Source organism: Podarcis bocagei (assembly GCF_964188305.1).
Source record: "Podarcis bocagei genome assembly, chromosome: 11".
Lineage (NCBI taxonomy): Eukaryota > Metazoa > Chordata > Lepidosauria > Squamata > Lacertidae > Podarcis > Podarcis bocagei.
Window position 1 is genome coordinate 22385684 of NC_138136.1, and position 10590 is coordinate 22396273.

Consider the following 10590-nt stretch of genomic DNA (forward strand, 5'->3'; position numbering starts at 1 on the left):
CAGAGAACCTGCTCAGAGCAGTTCCTCACAACCGTACGCCTTCAGCGTCCTCTTTGTTATAAACATTCTAGGAGGCAGTGCAGCTTATTATTATTAGCTTAATAATAAACACACAATAAAAGTTTCTGATCCCTTTGTCTTCAATGTGGGATGAGCCGGCAGGTGGGTCTGGGGAGGTCTGCTGTGGGAAGGGGCTTGGAGTCTAAAATGTTCACAAAGTCTTGCATCTCCTCCCACCAGAACCCGGTTTTCCACCCCATGTTGTTCAGCCCCCTCCCCACTCCATGACCCCCCAGAGAGGCCTTTCAAGAGAGGCCTTTATAGGCAGCTGAGGGAGGAAGGAGAGGATAGGAAGCCTTTCTCCCATTTGCCTTCTTAATATATATTAAGATTTCATTTCCTCAGTAATGGCATTCACAGGCCTGCCAAACAACATGCTTTCTGTGGGTAGATCACAGGAAAAAGTAAAAAAAAAAAAAATGCAATACTTAAAAATGAAAAAAACACACACACAGTATGAACATCTGCTCTTTCTGGCAGAGAAACATGTAAAATAATGGCACAGATTTACAGTAAAACATACACAGGGAGACCCAGATTATTTAAATAAAAAAATGAATTGTTTAAAGGGCTGGGTGAATCAAATGGTCCTGTTATCAACGTTTGTCTTTCCATGCTTTCTTATTCTTTACTTGCAATCAATTGCTTCAATGCCGCCAGTGCTGAGAATCACAGAAGCTGAATTCTAGTTAAACATGACGAAGGGTGACTGGTGATACCAATTCTTGAAAAGAAATCAATATATTTGTTATTTAAAAAGAAACGTACCTTTGTAAAGATGCTTTTTCCCTTCATACAGGACTAAGGTTACCAGATTTTTTTTCAATCAACCCGCGGACACTTTTCAACTTCGGTGGATTTTGTATGGGGACTGCTTTGTAAATCCGACGACTGTCCGGAAACAGGGACATTTGGTACCGTAATGCAGGATATCTCGTGATTCTAACCACTTAGTCATTGGACAGTTGTTGTGATTCCCAGAATTTTATTTTTTAAAAATGCATAGCAGTTGCTGTAGGGGATGTGAGTCAAGGAACGGCAGAGGGGCTTGGTGAGAGGTTGCTTAACTCTGCTCATTGCCCTGCTCTAAAACACCCTCCTGTACTGCCTTTTCACCAGAAAGAGAAAACTGGGGAGATACAGAGACACTAGGCAGACCTTCTGATTTTGAACTGAAATGTGCTCTGATCAATTTTCTGCAAAATATTGTTAGCTTGGAGCCTGGTCTTCCCCTTCCCATTAACGTCAGAGTCAGGATGAGGTCCAGTTATTCACCTGCAGCCTGGCCTCCTGCCTTCTACAGGTAGTTCTGGATCCCTCCAAGGATCCCTTCCCACTGCTGCCTTCCCTGATCCCAAAGGCCTCTCTCTGCCTGTGGGCAATCTGCAATGCATGATGCAGGGACCAACAGGCTCTGTGAAGTGTGAAAGATTGACTTCTCTGCCTGGGAGGGGCGAGGCTGAAATATACTCAGAGTCGAGAGTGGATTTCATGCTCTTTATTCAGCTCATAGTGGTGAGGAGGAATGGATGTCCCCTCAAAGTATCTGCTTTATATACATTATTTACACAATGGGCTGCACATGATTGGCTAATTCCAGAATTCTCCTGTAGGCCAATCAGGTTGTGGATTCACTTCCACCTGGAGCTGGATTGGGTGGCTCCTGTAGACCAATCATACTGCTGCATTGTTCTAGGACCAATCAGACTGCTGCATTCTGAATCCTATTGTTCTAGGACCAATCAGACTTCTGCATTTTGGATCCTATTCAACTCATTACATAACAGAGGCCAGTGCCAGTTCAAGCCAAGGAGGAGGGAAGGAATGGAAGAGACTTGGGAGAGCTTCCTTGCCTAGTCTATCTGCCCCAGCCGCCCCGCCTCCCACTCATACTCTCCCACTGATTAAAGTGCAGCACGTACCACTACTGACCTGACCCTTGAGCTGGGAAAGGCTGTGCAGCTGGTTGTTGACTCTGGGTCTGCTGGCTCCGGATTCTGAGATGGAAAATTCTGGGAGGTGAGGATACTCAACAGCCCAGCTCATCAGAAAGTCCCTGCAAGTCTCTGCAGTTAGCAGAAGAAGGAAGGTCCAGCCAAATACAAGAGCCAAACAGCGGTCAGTAGATCACAATCTTTATTGTTGCGCAACAGGTCTCCACACAGAGTAACATGAGTTACAAGCTCTTTGAAGACCTTCCCTCCCTACCCAGAATACATTTCCAGAACCATCATTGATTCATCGCTGATACATCATCCTGATGTCACAAGGAGGGAGGGGAGTTGTGAGGTTACCCAAGTTCATCAACTTGCCCCAGTTATCAGATCAAGTTCCTAACACCTTAAGTATCTACCACCTAAATAACAATAAAACTATCTATGCACATCTTTGCCGTCTGGCCTTCCTGAAGATGAGCTGTGGGAACACCTGGCCTCAGGAAACCCACCAACAGATGTTCATTGTTCCCCTCAAGGGAGGGGGTGCTCTGTACTTGACTGTATATCCCAAGATTATGGAAGAGGGTGGTATCCAAGTTGAGTATGTGACCTCTCCCTTCGAGGATTATGGAGGAAGGCGATGTCCAAGCAAAATGTCCAAGCAAAATGTCATTGAAATGGGAGAATTGGTTATGGCATTGATTTTATGTGATTTTCAAAGGTTAGTAGTCCAGCATGGTCAAGTACAAGGGTATACAATTTTGACACTTTCTTGCAGCAATGCAACAAGTTTTGCCAATAGAAACCAGAAGGGATACAATTTGCCAGCTTTCTACATTAACAGCGCAAAGGCTCATTGCCCTGGGGTTTTGAGGGAGAAAAGGTGTTGAGAGGTGACAAAAATGATTTTCAATAAGTGCCCTCCCTTTATTCCCCTCCCCCTATTTCCATAACAAGTCCTTGAGTCTGTACAGTCATACCTTGTGTAGAAGTAGCTTCAAGTTAAGTATTTCCGGGTTGCGCTGGTATCCATGAGATAGTAAGACAGGCAGAGCTGAGAAGGAAGTGGTTGCAGCACTATGGACAGCTCCCGGAGAACAACTTACTCCAATGAAGGCTGGAGGTGATGTGAGACCTCAAGAGCCTCTGCCTTAAGGTCTGTGCCTTGCTTGAAAGGTGGAAATTCTTAAAGGGCCTCCTGGCTGGAAGATGCTAGTTCTCCTCTTTGTGTCCTCTCATCTGGAGTACTCTATGGGCAATAGGTAGACGCAGGAGTGCTGGAGGCACTTTATCTCTTAAGTGCAGGAGAAAGTGCTCACGAGGGTCCTGGATTTGGTTATTCAAGGCTTGGTGCTGGTTATGTGAGCATTGCTTCTACGGAAAGGACATTTTTTATTTTTAAAATATATATATACATATAAGTAGAATTGAGTTACAAGTGCATATACACATAAGACAATAGTCAATTTTGCCTTACAGTGTATGCACTCACACATTATAATGCAAAATTCTCTCTCTCTCTCTCTCTCTCTCTCTCTCTCTCTCTCTCTCTCTCTCTGTATGTTTCTGTGTGTGATGCTGTACATTTTTGGTTCCTAACCAAATACTTAGTGTACTTAGTGGAGCAACAGTTGAACTCCTGTCTATAAATAAAACATCAGTTTTTGCATTTGGCATCTTAACAACTGTTCTTATCAATCCAAAGCTAGTGAAAGGTTAAAGAGCACAAAACTGTGATTGATTTGCGCCATTATTGACTACTGTATAATCATAAATAATTTCTCCAAGGGGCATGGTGAGAATCCCAAGTAAGTTTTAGGAGACAGAGGCTTACCAGAGTGCATGGGGCGTGGTTCCTCTGCCTTTAATCCCCCCCTGCTGCTTTTACAAGTGGCAGCATCAGCAGTGCTACTGTGCACTATTATTCTCCACAGCTCCAACAGTGCACCACTGGAATAAACACTCTGTCATGTCATGCTGTAGCATTATTCCAAGGACATTGCTATTGGGCCAACGTGGGGTGGAGAGAAGAACAACAATCAACACTGGTGTCTTGCTACCCTTCAGATTTCTTCCTCTGTTTCAAAGAATCTGAGGCAGCAGAGCTGGGAAAACTGTGAAGCAGTGCTGCCAGGCTGAGTAGACCAGGGTTAGGCAACCTAAGGCCCATGGGCTGGATGTGGCCCAATCGCCTTCTCAATCCTGCCCACGGACAGTCTGGGAATCAGCATGTTTTTCCATGACTAGAATGTGTCCTTTTATTTAAAATGCATCTCTGGGTTATTTGTGGGGCCTGCCTGGTGTTTTTACATGACTAGAATGTGTCCTTTTATTTAAAATGCATCTCTGGGTTATTTCTGGGGCATAGGAATTCATTCATTTTCCCCCTTCAAAATATAGTCCGGCCCACCACAAGGTCTGAGGGACGGTAAACCGGCCCATGGCTGAAAAAGGTTGCTGACTCCTGGAGTAAACCATGCTACTGTCTGCAATGGACTGAATCAGTTGCATCTGTTTCCTGATGTGCACTATTGTTTCCTTCTTCCACCATCACACTACTCCTCATTGCAGTAATAAAACAGCACAAAGGGGGTGGTGAAAGCCAGATTGTGAAGCCACAGAAAGAGTGTTGTCGAGCTTCTTGTTGCAAAGGAATCAAATACCCTTCTTGCTGTTATTTGCAAAAGCAGCACTAATTCTTCTTTGACTGGCACTCAGGACAAGCTTCAGGTTTTTGCAGACCTCCTTCAGCCACCCGCTCCAATAATATCAGAGCCACCCTTCACAGCTCCTGCCAATTTCCAGACCGCTTGTGGTTCCTCCTTGCTGCTGCTGGGGAGGGGGCAGAAATGTATTCAACTTGCCTTTTAAACCTACCTAATTCACACTTCCAAAGATCCGTATAGTTCAAGCTATGGTTTTCCCAGTAGTGATGTATGGAAGTGAGAGCTGGACCATAAAGAAGGCTGATCGCTGAAGAATTGATGCTTTTGAATTATGGTGCTGGAGGGGAGAGACTCTTGAGAGTCTCATGGACTGCAAGAAGATCAAATCCATCCATTCTTAAGGAAATCAGCCCTGAGTGCTCACTGGAAGGACAGATCGTGAAGCTGAGGCTCCAATACTTTGGCCACCTCATGAGAAGAGAAGACTCCCTGGAAAAGACCCTGATGTTGGGAAAGATGGAGGGCCCAAGGAGAAGGGGACGACCGATGACGAGATGGTTGGACAGTGTTCCCGAAGCTGCCAGCATGAGTTTGACCAAACTGCAGGAGGCAGTAGAAGACAGGAGTGCCTGGCGTGCTCTGGTCCATGGGGTCACAAAGAGTCAGACACGACTAAACAACAACAACCTTGTTGCCAAGGGGCCAGTCATTGTTGACAGTACTGAGCTATTTGGAACAACGGTCTGTCTTGCTGTATGGCAGCTTCCTATGGTTCTTCCCTCTGGGAGTGATGGATAAGAGTTTTACTGTATGAGTCAATTCCTCCCTCAGGATGCCTCTCTCCCCCTGTTCCCACTTGTTCCTGAGGCTGGATAAGTATTTGGAGAGGATGGAAAGTTTTCCTGGTTTCTTGCCCAGTCTGTTGCTTATTGATGCTTGGCTTTTACCTATCCATGACAGTTATTATTTATGTTCTACTCTGAGAAGAATGCAACACGAAGCAATGAGCATTCAGCAGAGTGGATGCAACCATCATTAAAACCAACTCACACTATCTTGGAATGAAATATTAGGCTTGTTTGAAGAGCCACATAGACTGGTTGCCATTATGTACTAACTAGTGACGCAAAGAGAGGGAACGTATCCAAGAGGCAAATGTTTCATTTTTTACTATCACATGTGAGTAATAAACAAAATGAGAGGTGATGCTGGAACAAAGGAAGTTTCCTACTGCTGCGTCACTCCACTGGTTTATTTAACTCAGAATAAATAACAGTTGCTCTCTAGGATTTCAGAAACGGGACATTGCCAACCCTACTTGGAAATGTTTTGCGTCAAAACTAAAGCCCTTGGGTTTCCCTTGGGTTACAGACAGGAATGTTTGCTCCATTCTTCTGAAAAGTAACAAGGGTGTTTTCACATCCCAAGCATGCACAGTGACTGAGGACTCAACACCCTTGGCAGAAGACGGGAAGAGCTTATCAGTCTGGGACGCTGGAAAAGTATGGTCAGTGCAAGTGTGGTGGATAATGGTATGCTTTGTGGTGAGGGCCCACCTGCATGCTGCCACTTAGCTGTGAATATTATCATTCTTTCCATGCATAACATTTATTTGTCAGCCTTTATCAGGAGAGGGCATTGTTACAAAAGTTGGGTGCCACCCCCACCCTCTGCTGAGCAATAGCAAGATCCCAGGGGGTTCTTGGCACTTACCCAGGGTCTGTGTTCCTTTGGAGAATCGAGATACGGCGGAGACTATAGTAACTTTAAGAAATATGATTTATTCACCTATTTACACCTTCGTTCTGCATGGAGGGAGTCCAGATCTTGTAGCATGGTCATTTCAAGAGGAGCTTGTCCCCCACAGTAGTGCAGCCATGGAGTCCAAGGCATCTCTCCCAGGCAGCCTTCAGCCAGCCTGCCCAAGATGGATCCCAGTCTTTTCTTTCTGCTTCTTCCCATAACACCTTGCTAACAAACTCTCTTTTCCTGCCACTTAAAGCACACACCCCATCACCTTGGCAACATCTGTCTCCCCAGGCCATACGTCACCTTTTGTCATGTTAACAGATGTGATCGTCACTAGGCTGGTTTGCATAAGGCAGGCCAGGTATTCCTTGTCCAGCACAGTTCTGCAGCTTGTACTTTCATCCATATTCCAATTAATCAAAACCTTACCTTTTATTAATTTCTAGGGTTTGGGGGGGGGTCCCTCAAAGCTATAACAGTATTTTTCAGTGCAGAATCCATCTGCAAATGGGGGGGGGGAGAGGCAGACTGAGAGTACTGAGTGAATTTTGCTGTTTTCTCCACTGTTCTTTAGTGTAACGGCAAAGGTACTCTGCAGATGAAAAGGAGATATGTATAGTTTGGCTCATTTGAAGCAAACGACTTCCCCTAAAAAATATTGGGATTTGTATTTTGTTAAAGGTACTGGGAATTATAGCTCTATAAGGGGTAAATGACAGATTTTAGGATTTTGCAGGGGAATGAGCTTTAAATGTGCTTTAATCATACGGTGTGTACGCAGCTTTAAAAACCGGGAGGTGAGGGACAGGTGTTTTCAAACATTCTAAGGTGGCCTATAGTGGCATTGGGGGGGGGGAATTCTGACTGGGGGATGTAGAAGGGGCAAATTATATTTCTAGGTGGGTGAGCTGTGTACCATGTGTTAAGATCTCTGGAAGAAAAATAACAGCGTATGTTAATGATAGGAGCCCAGCAATGGGTGGAGGGTGGGGAAAGCAAGTTCCATGTTGATAGGAGTCTTGACCCAATCCCCCCTCCCTCTGGCACATGGTGGGTCATGGTGGCACATGGTGGTGGGTCATAATGTCACCGTTAAGGAACCGGGTGAATTGTCTATTGCCCTCAATCCTCATTAATCAGACATCCAAGCCCATCGGTCTGATTAGTACCAGTGGTACCTCGGGTTAAGTACTTAATTCATTCCGGAGGTCTGTACTTAACCTGAAACTGTTCTTAACCTGAAGCAACACGTTAGCTAATGGGGCCTCCTCCTGCTGCTGTGCCGCCAGAGCACAATTTCTGTTCTCATTCTGAAGCAAAGTTCTTAACCTGAAGCACTATTTTTGGGTTAGCGGAGTCTGTAACCTGAATCATAGGTAACCTGAAGCGTATGTAACCTGAAGCGTATGTAACCTGAGGTACCACTGTATTGATGAAAAGGGCAAAACTGAAAAACAGACCCTCACATGAGTCAATAACCTTTTCTTATGCTGATTCATAAAGTTTGTTTTCCTGCTGACTAAGATGGTGATAAGCACGGGAGAAAAAGAATTCTGAGTGTGCAAGAGAACAATTGGCCTGTTTCATCAGCAGCTTAAGCAGGTGCATCACAGGTGCAGAATGAAGGGTTTTTATTGTATCCTTTATATACATCCTCTCAGTTATATCTTTGTACAAGGCATTGATGATCAATACTCAAGGTGCAGAGGGCGGAAATGACGCCGTAATATGAAACAATGCTTTGTAACCTTTTCTGCCAGTCTCAGGAAAGGTGATTCATACTCCCACATGCTACTGATCAACTATTTTTTTGAAATAATATTGGAAATGCTAAACTTTCTGCTGAAAGCAATTTAGATCACTATTTAGATACATAATATTTTACTGGATCAAAGGCCCGGTTTGATTCATGTCCGCTCAGTTTATGCAGTGGTACCTCGGGTTAAGTACTTAATTCGTTCCAGAGGTCCATTCTTAACCTGAAGCTGTTCTTAACCTGAAGCACCATTTTAGCTAATGGGGTCTCCCGCTGCTGCCGCACCGCCAGAGCACGATTTCTGTTCTCATCCTGAAGCAAAGTTCTTAACCCGAGGTACTATTTCTGAGTTAGCGGAGTCTGTCACCTGAAGCGTATGTAACCTGAAGCGTATGTAACCCGAGGTACCACTGTATTTCTTAGAGTACATATTTGAACCCCTAGTTTCTCTTACAAAGGAAAAAAAAAGGAATAATCTGTTAGGATCTCATATTCTATCAATCATGTTAACAATTATGGTGTAGCAATAAAACTGTTAGCACCTTTGCAAAGTCAAGCAGGGTCTGGTATGGTTTCAAATTGGATGGGACACCGTGTGTTTGGATGGTTGGACAAGATGTCCCCTGGAGCCCCTTCCAATTCTATGATTCTCTATACTGCCACACCTCAAGATTTAGAGGTCCCAGGGGTTGTGAATCACAGCCTTCCCTCTTCAATGAGAAATAGTTTGATGGTGGTCTGCTGGTTTTTTTGCGTGTCTGATGGAGAAAGATTATTTCATAACCATTTTGACTTCAGAAAATCACACACCCATTCCATTTAATTACTGTTTCCAGGTCCCTTGCATCCCAACAGTATATACAGAAAGTCCACTCATAATTAGTGCTTGCTTAGAAAACGAATGACAAGACAGAGCTGTCACATGAAAACCATGTGCCAATAAGACAAAAATATGTATATCTCCTGTTTCGGATGCCAGTCTCGTTCTGGTGATCGCTTTGTGATATTTTTCCAGTGTCTTGGAAACAAAGGGTTGGGGACAGGGGAAGATTCATGTGACCAAAGAAAGCTAAGACTTAACCACCACCACCACCACCACCACCTCCTGTCCTGGCCTGAATATACAGCAAGAATTTCCTTGCTGGATGTGACCAAGAGTCTGCAAATAAACCCACACACCAGAGTATTTTCAGCAACCGGCTCTCCCTCCTCTGGGAAGTGAATGAGGCGATAAAAAAGATTTGTCTTGCTGCTGCTGACAGTAACTGTGGGGAGAGGAGATTTGAAGCATCTGGCTCCTCATTCTTCACCTCTCACCCCCTTTCTCCACTAGCAAATCCATTGCTTTTCTTTCCAGCTGGCTAGGAACTCCAGCGAATCTCTTAGAGAGACCAACGCTCCAACAGGCAAGCTCAGTCTGTGGCTGAGTTTTTACAAAGAGGCTGAGCAGTCGGTTAGCTGATTGCTATCCCTGACACTCATTTAAACATAGCTGCTGATCCTGAAGGGGAGATACCAAAGGGTGCTGGTCCCTTTGGGGCTGTAACTGTTGCTGGTTCTGTGAAGCTACTCCACCCAAACTCAAGACCACAGTTATCAGAATCAGGCATGTAAGGTTGTTGGCTGTATCCGATTGTTTCTCTGCTGATAGGCTTTTTGATGCATCAGGTTTCCATGAGCAGGTGGTGATTTTCACCAATTCTCCTCCCATCTGCTTTTCTCTCCCCATGTTTTCCAAAACATTGAGAGACCTTACAGAGCAGCATGAGGAGGCACGGCAGAAAGGATTTTGCGTGTGTGCAAAAGTCACCTGCTTTTTCCTCACTTTATGTTCTACTGGATTAAGGAGATTTTCAATAGCAGGCCACAATATCACATGTTGTGTCTTCCACTGTTTGGATAATTCAAAATATTTCATTCTCATTCTTCTTCCTCTGTGAGCTGAGTGGACACATGTAGAACTGCCGTAATGTAGGCAGCCTAGGAATTGTTTTGCTTTAAAGCACATGTATTTAGTTCAATACTGCCTTCAAATATATTAAACCATATTTACTGTTGATTCACTTTAGCAATAGTAGCTTTTATTTTTATTTTTTGCTCTTGAACAGCATGCATTTTGAGAATGCTGAATATAAAGGCAATTTCTGAAACACCAACAGCTATAGCAACGCTTGTAGCCTGAGAGAACCTCTCATTGTACAAAACTGAGAAATTATTATGAACAAAAATATGATTTCTGCATACAACCCCAGGAGTCAAATGTGTTCCTGTTGAACTTTAATTAGGGCTACCTCACATGTTGCAAAAGGCTAACATGCAAGAAAAAGTACTTCCTTCTCCAATGATGAACCCAAATTAGCCAAATATGCATTGCACTCTCAGCTTGGGATACCTCTAATGTACACACAGTATATATCAAGTT